Source organism: Amborella trichopoda, chromosome 10, assembly GCF_054954075.1.
Source record: "Amborella trichopoda isolate Santa Cruz 75 chromosome 10, AtrichopodaSantaCruz75HAP2 v2.0, whole genome shotgun sequence".
Taxonomy (NCBI): Eukaryota; Viridiplantae; Streptophyta; class Magnoliopsida; order Amborellales; family Amborellaceae; genus Amborella; species Amborella trichopoda.
This window is the reverse complement of record NC_142345.1, coordinates 35,829,300-35,845,000: the sequence shown is the minus strand read 5'-3', so window position 1 is coordinate 35,845,000 and position 15,701 is coordinate 35,829,300.

Genomic DNA, 15,701 nt, shown 5'->3' with positions numbered 1-15,701 from the left:
ATTCAAGGGGTATTTTGGTTATTATATTTTATAGAGAATTTATTTTTAATATTTTTTATAGGTGCGCCTCAATGAGAAGATGGCACGTACCAAATTTCATATTCATACAATTTATATAAAAAAAAACTAAAAATAAAATACTTTGAAACATCGAATCTAAGATCAAATGATGAGTGGCTCTCTCGATCAAAATTGGACGGCTGGATGGTAGGGGAAGCATATATCTTCTATGCCGTGGGAGAAATATAGAAACCTTTTCTATAAGTCATTTTGACTATCTATTTTCAAGATTTTCATGTGTATATAGATATGCTCGATCTGTACCATTTTTTAAAGGAAAATGTTTATATAAGGTTGCAACCTTTGAATGTAGAGCTATGAATGCACCTAAAAAATCCATCGAAAAAGGTAGTTTCAATGTTGAAAAACCCTTTGATTGATCATCTTGACATCGAGATGTATGCCCGCGAAAAATAAAAAGATTTTAAGTCTCAGAAATAGTGCATTTTACAACATATTATCTACACCGTCCATTTTCAAGATTTTCATATGTTTATAGATCTACTTGATTTTAACCATTTTTGAAATTTAAAATTTTATAATTAGATGTAAAAATAGATTTTGAGATAATCCTAAAAACATTTTACATCAAAATTATATACCATGATAAAATTTTGAAGGCGCACCTTACCTTTGCAGCTATGGACGCATCCCTATGCCAATTGCACCCTTTTTTAAATTTATAAATTTATAAATAAGGTGGAATACAAAGTTTTAAGCAATCATAAGTTTTCTAACACTGTAAATACATCTCGAGACAAAATTTAGAAGCGCACCTCACTTCTTCAATATATGGAAGCAACCTTACCTAAACCTCACCCTTTATTTAAGAGTTGGCGTATAAATGTATTTTTATATAGCACACTAAATAAAATATTAAAAATATTTAAAATAAAAAATTGGCTAAAATGTCCTTATGCGCTCTATAAAAATATTTTAAATAAACAATTAGCCAACTTTTTTCTTCAGAATATCTTTTATTATTTTTATTTCATGTGCGATACGAAAAATACAACCATACCACAAAATTTAGATAAATATTATTTTTAAATAAAAATTTAAAATAAAATAAGAAACTCCTTCGGGGGCCATTGAACCATTGAAGGGTGCACGTTTACATCCAGTGGATGCTATATTGTTCCAAATAAATATTCTTGTATATTATCACTTGTTAACATTCAGAGAATGAGAGAGAGGTGAAAAAAAAGAGTCCAACTAAATATAGTAATAATTGTTTTAAAACTCATTGAACCGGATCGCGAATCATCAATTTGGATTGGAAGTTGGCCAACACCGAATTGATTTCAAGAAGGTATTGATATCGGCCTAGTCATTCCTTAAAACTCCCCTTTTATGTTTTTTTTTGTTAAGCTTATCTAATGGTTTTTTAGGTCCCCTGAAAGCTAAATCCCTAATAAACCTCCATTTTAATTTTTTATTTTCAATTATTTTTTGGATCACCAATTCAAATCGATATAGATATGGGATTTGACGATCCGACATAGATATATGGGGTGGATGATCCACCGATTAATCTAGGTTTGAAACAATGATAGTACAAAGAGATAAGAATAGTGTAGAAAGAAATATATGTTTTGGTGTTTGTGGTTAAATAGTTTATAAGGCCTATATTTCCATTATAAAACGAAGCTACATCTTTTGAATAAGGACACGGTTTCAGTTCATGTAGAAACGAGTCATCTCTTAAAAATTTAGCTTTGAGATGGAGTTTTGGATTTAATTTTTAAGGACACGTATATCTCTAACATGACGATCATAAATATAAAAAAATAAATAAATTTTAAAAATTTAAAATAATAATTCTATTAAAAAAACATTCGGACGACCACCTATTTGCCTCCATGTATACCTCTTGACCGTAAATGTAGAAATGTAGTTCTTGCCGTATGAAACAATTTTTTTTTGATAATAGCTTTAAAAACTCTATTTTTACATCTAATTATGAAATTTGAAACTTTAAAAATATACGAGTTAATAAACAAACAATAAAAATTTGAAATAGTATTAAAAATATTAAAATGCATTATTTTCACAGAGTTGAAATCCCTTCTTTCCGCCCAACAATTAAATCGTCAAAGTTGGAATGATTTCCAAATTTCAAAGCGCATATTGCAATTATTGCTGCGACGTGAGGTACCACTGTACGTTTACGCGAAGTCTGATCCTAAAAGCCATTTTTCATAATAGAGATAGCGAGAGCCTTGATATATATAGCGCACAATTTCTAGAGAGAGATGAAAAATGGTCAAATTCTAGAGAGAGAGAATTGAAAAAGTGTTAAAAAATGCATTTTTTTGTAAACTTTCATGTGGCGTGTTCCCCGCGTGCGTCGCGTTGAAAAGTTAGGGCAAACATCAGGTGAGTATGTGGGCACCCACTATTACCATAGGCGTTATTAATCAAGGAAAATTTTTTCATGTGGGCTTGACCGTATTTCTATATATGTGGTCGAGAGTTATAAAGCATCCATCTTAAAAATGGATGCAAATAGGTGATCTATCTAAAACAATTGATACTAAAGGTCCAAATATTTTCTCAATAGAATTATTGTTTCTAATTTTCAAAATTTATTTTGTCATATTCATGATCTCCATATTAGAGGTTACATCTCCTTAAAAATAAATTTTTTAAGAAGCACCTCATTTCTACATGGACTCATAAAAACCAGTTCCTTTAATCAATATATTTAATTTTCATAGATTTGTGAACCAAGTTAACTACTTGGGCCTTTAATGGCCTGGGAATATATTCTCTCTCATACTGGAATGGTAGAGAGCTTTGCCTCACTAAAATTTTACATAAGCCCCACCTACCTCTCTCTCTCTCTCTCTCTTAATGTATGAAAATTTGGCCGAGTCTGGGCTATATCAAGCTCAATGCCTATAAGAACTTAAGAATTCTCTTAGGTGATAAATCTCCGGGTGATAAATCTCCAGGACTGGATGATTTCCCGTTATTCTTCTTTCAGAAATTCTGGCCAATGGTTAAGGTGGGTTTATTGAATATGATGAAAGAGTTTACGAATACGAGTGAATTGGTTAAGAGTGTCAACGCTATTTTTATAGCATTGATTCCTAAGAGATCTGTATTCTGTTCTCACCAATTTTTACAAAATCATTGCCAAAATTTTGGCAGAGAGATTGAAGTTGGTCCTCCCTCTGCTTGTCTTTGATACCCAAGTGGCCTTTATTCAAGATAGGATGATCTATGATAGTGTGCTCATAGCGTAAGAATGTATTAGGTTGTTAAGTAGGGAACCGGGGGGGGGGAGGGGATAATTAAGTTGGACATGGAGAAAGCCTATGATAGAGTTGAGTGGTGTATTTTAATAAAGATTTTAAAAGATATGGGTTTCGAATCTAAGTGGAGAAATTGGAGTTTTGGGTGTCTATCGACGGCGCACTTTTATGTCCTTATAAATGGAAGCCCGAAATGCTTTTTCAGGGCATTGAGGGAACTTAGACAGGGTAATCCCTTATCACCTTTTCTATTCACCCTATACGTGGAATGCTTCAGCAGAATGATTTGCAAAATAGTTGAGAGGGGTAATTTTTTAGGCTTTAAGGTGGCTTAGAGTGGTATGCAAGTCACCCATCTGCAATATGCAGACAACACTTTGTTGTTTTGTGATGCAGATATTTCTCAAGTAGCTAACATTGAGAGGTTTCTGAAGTGTTGTGAGGTGCTCATGGGGTTGCAGGTTAATTTTGAAAAAACATCAATGATCGGGGTTAATTGTGATGAAGTTGTGGTTCAAAATTTAGCAGGGAGGTTCGGTTGCAGGGTGGAGGGTTTTCCTTTTAAATATTTGGGTCTTCTGATTTCAAATGGCAATCTACCGGTGGCTGTGTCGGACAATGCTATTCAGAGAGTGCAATTTAAGTTAGACTTTTGGAAACCCAAATATCCTTAGGGGGGCGTGTAACTCTTATATCATCTTATTTGGCTAATCTCCCTATCTACCAAATGTCTCTATTACTTATGCCGAGAGTAGTGGCAAAACGTATAGAGTTTATGATGCACAATTTTTATGGGGTTCTTTTAGAGAAGAGATAAGGTATCATCTTATTAGATGAGACAAGGTGTATATACCTAAGAAGGAAGGGGGTCTGGGTTTACGAAGGTTACCTCTGATGAATGCTGCGCTTTTGTGCAAATGGTGGTGTAAAGTACTTGTATCTGAATATGGGTGTATAGATACGGCATGTGGATTAACAACGCAAGTGGAAGGGATAACATCTCTTTTATTTGGAGAGATATTTATACCTTCAAACAAGTGGTTGATCGTAATGTTAGATGGTTACCTAGGTCGGGGGTTTTTATCTCTTTCTGGCACCATAAGTGGTTGGGAGATGTACCTTTAAAATATGCTTATCCTCTTCTTTATGAGAAGGTCAGTGCTCCTTAGCATCTATTGCAGATCTAGTGGAAATCCGAAATGATAAAGTTTGCTAGAATATCACCTTTGCTTATGATAGAATTCATAGCTATTTATATCAGTCTCTAATCAATTTGTACAAGGATCTTGAGCCGATGTATATCAGGCAGCATAATGAGGATAAGATTATTTGGGAAATTGAAAAAGATGGTCAGTTCACACTTAAGTCGATTTACAGTCTTCTTTTTCACGATAGAGTTCAATGGAATCTCCCAAAGATTTCGAAGTGGCCTATTCCTCATAAAGTGCAAGTTTTTATATGGCTAGCAGCTTAAGATAAGGTCCTCACAATTGATAATCTCATTAAGCGTGTGAAGATAATTACGAATGTGTGCATTATGTGTAAGGCGGATGGGGAAACTGGGGCGCATTTATTTATTCACTGCCCGTTCATTTCCAAAATTTGGTGGTGGTGTTTTCAGATGTTAGGGAAAAATTTAACATTGCCCCAATGTGTGGTGGATTTGATTGTTCAAATGGATGTTCCCTTACCGAAAATTGGTGGAGATATTTGGATGACTCTGCGTGGGCTGATACTTTGGGAGGTGTGGCTGGAGAGAAATCGAAAGACCTTTGAAGGGGTGGTTTGGAGCTTTGGAAGGGTTTTGAACAATATCAAGTTGTCTTTGTGGTCTTGGTTATCAGTCTCAAAGGTAGGCAGAGGAATCTCTAAGATCGATGTGATGATTAATCTGAATAATCTTTTTTAATTAGATATGCTTAGAAGTAGTTCTTTGGGTAACCCAGACCTGACAAGATTTGGTGGAGTGATACGTGATTGGCAAAGAAACATGGTAGTGTCTTATGCTGGTCCATGTCGTGTTACTACGGCAAAGCATGCTAAGTTACTTGCTATCTTACATGGTTTGAAGATTTTGGTGGCTTGAAATTTTGATAGTGGCTATATCATTGAAGGGGATTCAATGAATGTGATTAAATGGTGTCAGAAAGATTAGAGGTTCCCATGACAACTAAAGTTAATAGGATTGTAAATTTTCGATCTGTTGTCTATTTTGACGTGTTCCTTAGCTCATGTGTAGAGGGAAGCAAATGATTTGGCTGATTTATTGGCTAAGAGGGGAGTGGAAACATAGTCCTTAATGATCTCCGATAATGTAGAAGCTTTGATATAATTTGTTTTATCTTTAATAAAGGTTAAATTTTTTCAAAAAAAAAAGAGAATTCTTTTAGGTGCACAAATTAGAAACTCCAAACATTATATTTCATCAGGATTGTGTACATAATTGGCTAGAAACAAAATAAAAGAAAACAAACCATGATCGGAGTTTGAGAAATAAAGCATAAAAACATACACACTACAAGAGCAGAAATATTTTTATGTGGCTCAGCCCAAAAGAGTTACACGGAAATTGAAATCCGCTATACCCATAAGAATTATACCTCATATTTTGAGACCTAGAGTTACTTCTCGAACTCTTGATAAAACCCAGTCCAGTAACTCTTTTAGACCAGCTCCCCTAACTATTATCACCCACCAATCTATCATATCTATTGCACAATTAAACCACTCCAAAAAGAGAAAATTAAGAGCAACTAACACCTTCTATGGTTAAAATTATCACCCACCAATCTATCATATCTATTGCACAATTAAACTACTCCAAAAAGAGAACATTAAGAGCAACTAACACCTTCTATGGCTAAAAAGATATAAATCTCCATGAGAACTACTTTCTCTATCTAAGACCCATGCATGAGTCTCCCTGTCACAGTCATCAAACATATAATTAAAAATTGATATTCTTTTAATAAAATTACACTTAGTCGGTAGCTTTCCTATTAAAATTTGAGTCGCATGGTTTTATTTGAGCTATTTACATTGATAGTGAGGTGGAATCTTGAAGGTTGAGGCCCCACAAATATTCCCGCGTCATATGTTCTGTCAATCCGCGTTCTCTTTGAAAGTAACACACCATCAAACCCACAAGCTAAAATCAGTCAACCAAATATGGGCATGTACATATATTTATTGGTGCCAACTTTTAAATAATAAGCCAAAAGGTATTATACAATCCTGCGGGAGTATACTGTCCATTTACTACCATTCCTTAAAACTCCATCTAGGATTAGTTTTAGGATCCCGAATTTTAGGGATATAACCTTCCATAGATTGTCATCAATAAATTTTTGTTTTTTTCTTAATTGCACATTGCATTTGAAGAAAGTAATGTCTCAAGATTATATAGTGAATGTCCAATTTTTTTGAGGGTGAGATGTAAGTGATAGAAAACTCAAAATTCAAAGTTTTTCTTTTGAGAATAATCATTTAATGATTTTGAGATTTTCCCCAAAAGTTTAGCTAGAGAAAATCCTACCTAGTAGGTATTCTGATCGAGGGAACAAATGTGCACTATATTCTTGAGGGAGCATATTATACGTTTTCAATAACTAAAACTAAGGCACACCTCCAAATTGATGTGGAAAGATGCAGTTCTGGTGTAAGAAAACCCTATGATAGCTTGAATATCTTTTTTTTCATCATAATTATGTAAATTAATGCTTAAATGATGGTGTAGATTGAGTATAAATATGAATACTTTATTTTTAATTTTTGGGTAAATCAATGAGGAAAGTCAATCCCCTACCCGTTTTCACATGTATATAAAATATAAGATACATTACGTTCAAAGGGAGAAACTTTGATGATGAATATTAGCAACATCAAATAGAAAAATTAACGAAATAAAATGCTGTGGTCTTGTTCGCAAAATTGTGGCAGCTGTTGCTCCGTTTTTGGCCAACAGATTTGGAACCTGGTTTAGCTTTAAGATGGATGTGATTAAGTTCCACTCAAAATTAAACCATCTAAATGATACATTACAAGATGCATTTTTTTTCATACATCTCAAGTAGGCTTGACAACAGTAGGGTGGCCTAGCCTTCTATAAGTAGAGTCTAGGCCACAAAATGTGTCCCAAGAGTGGGGTTGGGCCTAGGCCTAGGACATGACTTAGCTGTCCAACTTGACCCTTTTCTTTTCACCTTTTAAGTGGATCTAACTTGACCCTTTTCTTTTCACCTTTTAAGTGGATGAGGCTGGTTCTTTTGGCTAATTTGTGCTGGGCTAGCTCGGGCAAGCCCCGTAAGGCCCGCACAGGGCTCGCCCGACCTAAGCTTGGCCCATTGCCAATCTTAACACCAAGTTTAAGATGACCAATTGGAAGATTCTCCAATATCGAAACAAACTTTTCTGGTGGACATTTTAGGGTGTTGTTTAGGGTTGAGCTTACTTTTTGTTTTTCTATTTTTTTTTTGACTTTCTTGAACGAAGAAATAAGAAAAACTTTTGAGATTTTTCCAATAAAATTAAAAAGTCTCCTGACCACCTGAAATGATCGATGGTGATGGAAAAGCAGTGGACTATTAGGTGATCAGACTCCTGTCATGTCATACTTTTTTCATTACCCTCCCGCATCTCAATGGATGGCGATAACCAAATGCAGTAGCCAAAAGATTTTATGCTCCCGCTGGAGCATATTGTCCATTTTTTGTGCACTTTCAAAGGAAAAAGACCCTAAAGAAATAACTGCTGCATCCTATTAACTCTTTTGTTGTGGGTTTGAGGAAAGGGAAAGGATAGACTTTCCACTCGCCACAAAAGTGTATTATCGATAATCTCAAAGTTTGGTGGTACCATGTGAACTTTAAAGCTTCTAGCATTGTCTCATGTTCTCGGTCTCTGGCAGGCTTCTACAAACTTAATATTGATGGGTCATCTATTGGCAATCTCAGAACGACTGGTTGTGGTGGAGTTATCAGAAAGGACAGAAGATTTCTGCACTGCTTTTGTTGTCTCTTTGGTGCAAACATCTAACAATATTACTGGATTTTCATCCATTAAAAGGGGGCATTCAGCTAGCTATCTAGGTGGATTGCTTTCTCTTGTTTTTTGAAAGCGGCTTGCAGATTCTAGTGCATTCCTTCCTTGACAGCCATAAGCCCTCTGGGAATTTATGTATAGTGGCAATAAACTGCTCTTATCACCTTATTGGCCATCCCTGGAGTATTTTGCATGTTTATCGGAAGTAAACTCAGTGGTAGACCACTTGGCCAAAAGAGCCACAGATCTCTCTTAGGCCACAGTATGGAGTGCCCAACCACTTGATTTCCTTTCTTTTCTTATTTTTTATGATATGATTAGAACCATGAAAGAATTGTAACATAAACTCCGTATTTCTTTTTTAATCACTTCCTCTATTAATGAAAACGGTTAAGGGCCCAATTCCCATGGATTTAACCAAAAATAAATATTATCTATTTACTCCCATGGATAAAATCATTCTAAGAACAACTTTATGATCCCAAATTTTAGGGCTGCAGCATATTCAACCCATGGACTAACCATAAACAAGAAAAATTCCAAATCGCATTGTGCAGTTGAAAAAAATAATATCTCAATATTGAACCTAGACCGTCCAATTTCTTGAGGTGAGATCTAAGTGTTAGAAAACTTATAATTTAAATATTTTCTAAAGAGCAATGATTTCATATGACAGTTGTATCATAGTATAATGCAACCACACTTCTAGAAAACCATGGCTTTGGCTTTTGTGTGACTCCAAATTTTACACACACATTCTCTTCGTCCTCATAATCAATTTTATGGAAAAAAAATAATTCAATTTATACCCTAGATATGGTAAAAATTAATACCATCCAACAATGAATCTCGACCGTCCATTTGGTGAATTTCAAGATCTAGGCTTTGACAAATTCAAAATCACTGTTTTATTTTTTAGCATTGTTAATCTAATGACGATAACACTATATAAAAATTTGGGGAATAAAAAAATCCCTTTGAGGCCTATATCTAACCATCTCACTAAAATGGACGGCCTATATTAATTGTGCTAGAAAAACACTTTTTAGGGTTTTTTTCTTCTAACTTTTATTTTTTGTGATTATTCTTAAGAATGGAAAGAGTATACATCTAAAAAATTGCGTCAAACAAATATCTCTAACATGATTTTTTAATTTGATTGCAAAATATTATGATGCAGCTGTTGCATGAAATCATTACGTTTTTTCTAAACGATCGTCTAGTTATTCTCAATTTCCAAAATAAGATTGAGAAAATCTTTCAAGTAGGTTTTCTGCCTGAAGGAGTAGATAGACAGTATGCTCCTACGGGAGCGAGAGCATAGTATACGCGCTCAATGCCGTGGTGTCTCATCATCCATTGTAGTATGACATTCTTGTTTTCTAATCTCTCGATCATAATCCAATGGAGTATAGCGTTCTTTTCCTTTTAATCTCTCTCATAATCTATTGAAAACAAATTATTTTCCCCCCTCTCTCTTATAATCCATTGGGGAATAATATCCTTTTCCTTCCATATACTCTCTCTCTCTCTCTCTCAAATTTGCTTGACTACACACTTAAGTCCTTTAAATAAAGGCACCCATTCTCTCTCCATAATGTAAGGCAATACACTATTGTATGACGCAAAATCTAATCCGTCACTAACATGGACATAGCAATATGTTTAATTAATTATGTACAAATATATTATTCATTTACAATATACTAATAAAATACAATGTATTGTATTATAATACTACAATTAGCATACCTTTATTTGCAACAACCTGTGGTTTGCTTCGGATTTAAAATTCTCTTCAATGTAAGTTTATGGGTAATTACTTGTACTTTTATTCAAAGTTTGTATGAGACTAACTACTATTATTTAAGATATCTTGATAGAGAACTAGTGACCCACTCCACAAATTGGAGAGATATGTAAAATTCAAATTCCATTACATCATGGCCAACCATTTTGGCTTAGGAAATTAAGAATAACCGAAGTGAATTGGTGGCCCATTTATTCTAGATTATTGAAAGCTCAACTCTCATTATAGATGAAAAGAGGTATGTAAGAAATGAATTTTTACATAGAGGTGAAAAGAGCTAGGTAAAAGATTAATTTTTAACATGTTAGAGCTAATTTAGAGCGCTATCCAAATAGCTGGGATAATGCTCGGATGATGATAATAATTAGAGCTAATTCAAATTAAAAGAGGTCAAATCAAAGAGTCCAATGAAAAAATAACCATATTCCAAGTATTTAATGGGAGGCCTAGAAAGAAATCATAATTTGAGAACAACATCTAAGAGGACATATAAAATGAGAGAGAGATTACAAAAAGGAGTTAGCAGGAGAAATCAAAATTAAAAAATTAAGACAAAATGTATCACCAAAATTTCCTAGAAAATGACTATTATGCCCTTACGAGCAAGGCCTAGGTCACCAAGCAAGGGAATGACATCAGACCTTGTGTCACACGAACTGCACAGGGGTCAGAGCTTGAGACACTATAATAATGAAATTTGACTAAATGCCCAAATCAACATGTACTTCCATGAATACCAAGGGGAAAAAAGTATACAATTTCTTTTTGACTCCTTGACCCACTGCACGTTTTGTCATCGCAATCAAACAAATCAAATGTTTGAAAATTGGAACCCATAAAACCTTGTTCAATTTATTCATTTTTCCTCATCATTTTCTCACACTTCTATCATATATTCATATCCTTTATTCTATCATGTTGGATTGACTTCTATCATATATTCATATCCTTTATTCTATCATGTTGGATTGTCTTCAGTTATTGACTTCTGTGCATCACTGATATTACCATGAAACCTTAGAACCTGGCGATACGATTCAAGAACCCTGTTACATGCGGGAATTGGAAATCCTAGTTACTGGTATCCCACCTGGATTGAAAATAAAATAAGCTGGTATAAATCATAATGCAAGCATGAGAAATAAAGCATAAAAAAACACACACAACAAACAATACAAAGATTTATGTGGTTCATTCCAATATATCCGCATATATGATTAAGTGAAATATACTGTACCAATAAGAATTACATCAAAAATTTTTGATATACAAAGTTGCATTGCAACCCTCGACAAAACCCAACAGAATCACTTTTTAGACCAATTCTCCTCGTTGATATTACTGGGTCAATCTCTGATATCTATGTCACATCTAAAGCACTGTTTCTCCTTGGCTATGATAAGTCATTTGCCTAAGCCATTTTCTAAGCCATTTGAAAGGCCATTGGATAAGCAACCTGAAAGAGAAGCTACCCTAGCAATTTGTTGAGCCACTTTCTTTGAACTTTGCCTTTGCAAGCAAATAAATAGTCTTTAGCCTACTTTTTCTAAGCCACTTTCTGAGTACCTTCTCCTTAGCTAGCCAACTTAAGTGAGATCCTTCACCTTAGCTAGCCAGCTTATCTAAGTAGCTTCTCCGTAGCGAGCTACTTGATAAGCTACTTGACGATCCTACTCGAAGTAGCAAGTAAATGCTCTATTTGCTTTGCTTGCTTGAAAGCTAACATGTTCTTTTTTTGCTTTCTTTTTTTATCATATGTTCTTTTTTCTAGTATTTCATAACCAACGAGCGTAACGAAGTATCGAGCTAAGCTTATAGAGTTCATGGTCTTCAGCGAGAGGTAAAGAACCTTGAAAACAACTGACTTTATCTCACTAAAAAGTATACCATAATACGAAATATTCATGAAACTACTTCTCTACAGTAAACCAACCTTTTGCTCGTAGGAGGCACCATCACAAACGCCCTTTAGGAAACTCACTTCTTTTTATGTAAAGGCATATTACCTCTTGGTGTGGAGGGTCTTGCCTCTCTCTAAAAAGGAAGCCAGCTTTAATTTTTGGTGACTCCAAATTGGCTCACATAAGTGTTCTTTTCCTTGAATTTCACACACATACAAGAACGCTTAACAAATGGGAGACATCAATAGATTTTCTAACTAATTTAAGAAACCTCAACCATATCAATCCCTTTTAGTAAAGGCTTTCATTATGATCGTGATTTAGATATCACCACAACTAACACTTTTTAAATCAGAATCGGCCAATTTTACAAATCAACCTTAGAGCCTAGTTGAAGGTTTTGGCCTCCATTCTTGCTTACTTATTTGGGAAAGGGGCCGTGGTCGTGGCACCCCCACATCCTAATCATTACGTTCCTACTGACACCATCCCACTAACACCTTCAAATACTAATTCCCAAGTTACTTTAAAATAACGGGTAGGGGACCGTTTTTGCCACTTACCTAGAAAATAAAAAATAAAAAATCAAATCATCAAATCCTAAGGGCCACAAACAAAATTTTAGACCACATACCCATAATGAAAAGCAAATCTCTAAATAATAAAAAATACAGATTCGGTGCCATGTGTTGTAAGCAATGGTTTAAAAAACGGATCGGTGACCCGGATCGGGCTTCCAAAAAACCGATCCGGATTGGCGAATCGGCGATCCGGATCGGGAATCGAGTGAATCGGTCAGAATAAAGCTTAAAAAAAATTCGAAAAAATTATTAAAATTCATTATAAATATTGTTTTTTAGGAATTCAATAAAAAATGAGGGTACTCCATTAAGAATTTTCATGTTTTTGAATGAATATGCGAATATTGATATGTTCTTTCCCTGCATGAACCGCCATTCAGCATTTAATTTACAGTATTTTGTGCTCATCCCTACACTGTTGCTGTTGGGACTCGATATGTGAATAATATGGCTGGGATAGGGTGGCCTCAGAATCATCATCTCTCTCATTTTCTCTTTGAATAATATGGATTAAAAAAAAAAAAAAAAAAATTTCAAAAAAATCGATCATGGATTAAAAAAAAAATCACAAATTTTCAAAAAATTCTATCATGGATTACAAAAAAAAATTCGATCATGGATTAAAAAAAAAAAATCACAAATTTTCAAAAAATTCAATCATGGATTACATAAAATTCGATCATGGATTACATAAAATTCGATCATGGATTACAAAAAAAAACAAACAAAAAAAAAACAAAAAATTCAATCGTGGATTACAAAAAAAGAAAAAAACAGTTCGATCATGGATTACAAAAAATTCAATCATGGATTACAAAAAACTCTATCATGGGTTACAAAAAAAGCAAAAAACAAAAAATTCAATCATGGATTACTAAAAACTCTATCATGGGTTACAAAAAAAGCAAAAACCAAAAAATTCAATCATGGATTACAAAAAAAAAACAAACATTTCGATCATGGATTACAAAAAAAAGCAAACATTTCGATCATGTATTACAAAACATTCGATCATGGATTACAAAAAATTCTATCATGGGTTACAAAAAAAAAAAAAAAAAACAAAAAAAGCGATCATGGATTACAAGAAAAGAAAACAAACATTTCGATCATGGATTACAAAAAATTCTATTATGGGTTACAAAAAACCAAAAAATTCGATCATGGATTACAAAAAAACAAAAGCAATTCGATCATGGATTACAAAAAAATCGATCAAGTATTACAAAAAAATCTATCACGGATTACAAAAAAAAAAAAAAAAAAAAAAAAAAAAAAAAAAAAAACCGTACGACTCGCCGATTCACTGTTCGGACTCGCCGATTCCGTACAGTGAATCGGCGAGTCACTGTGCAGAATCGTCCGGTTCTCTCTAGAACCGAACGATTTCTGATTTTTCAACAGATCCGGTCCCTTTTCGCGAATTCCGAGTCGAACCGGGGGAGCCTGGCTCGACTCGGCGTTTTTTAAAACGCTGGTTGTAAGCAAAAAAGAGAGCTTTGTATGGGAAGGTTTGTGTCCTAAGCCTGGGGCCTTTCAAACCTAGTTCATACTGGGAGACCTCCATTTGCTAGAACAGATGGTCGAGAAATGAAGACATACCTTTTTTTCCTTTTTTTTTTTTTTTGATATGTTAATGGTGGCAATCGTGGGTGAAACAAGTCATCCTATTCCTCTCTTGAGAAAACCCCATTTGAACTAGCATCCATGTTCCCATAATATTTCGCTATTCTATTATTTCCATCATCCTTTACTCTTTACTCTTTTTACCTCATTCTCACCTTTTCCACTTACAAATTTACAACATCATGAAACTTTTGGTAAGATCATTAAGAAAGGCCTATGTAACATGGACAGACACGCGTTGACATCTTGAAGATATGACACTCGTGTGTGACACGTTAGAAACTAATATTGCACTTTAACCTTTTGTCTTGAAATCTCACCATCACAGTACTTAATGTTATTTAATATCCCCCCATACCTTTAAACAATACAAGATGCATTATGCCTTTATCATGTCTAAACTTAATGTTACTTAATGTTATTTAATATCCCACCCCTACCTTTAAACAATACAAGATGCATTATGCCTTTATCAGGTCTAAAACGCTAATTTGGCCCTCAGTGTTCCTAGCACTCGTATTCATGTTAGATATTTATATGTATCCATTTTTATGTAATTTAGACAAAAATAAACTGTTGAGCTAGACTTTCCAATACAAGTCGCATTGGCTTAGCCATATTCATCTAATTTCCAATGTATGTTAATGTCATTTGCATTGGGAGCTATAATAGCCTCCCTTTTTTGTTTTGTTTTTTGTTTTTATCTTGTATTTTTTTTTTTTTTTTTGTGCAGTTTTACTTAAATTTAAACTTTAAACTTACCACTAAGTCTAACCATTGAGCCAAGAGTATACTACTAATCAATTTCACGGCTATTGAAGAAAGGCCGTAGTTATTTATCTTTGGGTGCAGCTTGTACAAGGATTCAAGCTTAAACAATAAAAGAAAAGCACACCTCCAAACCTCACTGAAAGATGCAATAACAAGAAATAACAAGATCCATGGAAGTAGGGTTTAGACATGTGGAAAGAGTCAAATATTGTGGCGTTCTCCCTTTCCAAAGGAGAGATTACTACGGATTGTCTCTAACATGGTTTTCATTTTTGAGAGAGTTTGTACAAACCGAACCCAGATTTGTATGGCACCAAAATTTATGTATACATTTTTGAAAGATCAATGAGATTCGAGTTAAAAACTACAAAAAAAAAAAAAAAAAGAAGAAGAAAAAAATCGAGACAATGATATTACCATCACAAAAATAGGAAAGCATATTACATTATTGAATAGACTTCATGGAAGTCTATCAAACTAAAATACACTTATATTGTCCTCTACTCAGAGAAAGATCTATCCTCTCTTCTCACCATTTCCCAAAACAGCCCATTTTAGAAAGGTATTGAGTTCATTGCCCACTGCTCCCAAAATTTTCAATAATAATAGCAATGCAAATGAAGAGGACAGGGGTAGAAGAATTGATGAAGAT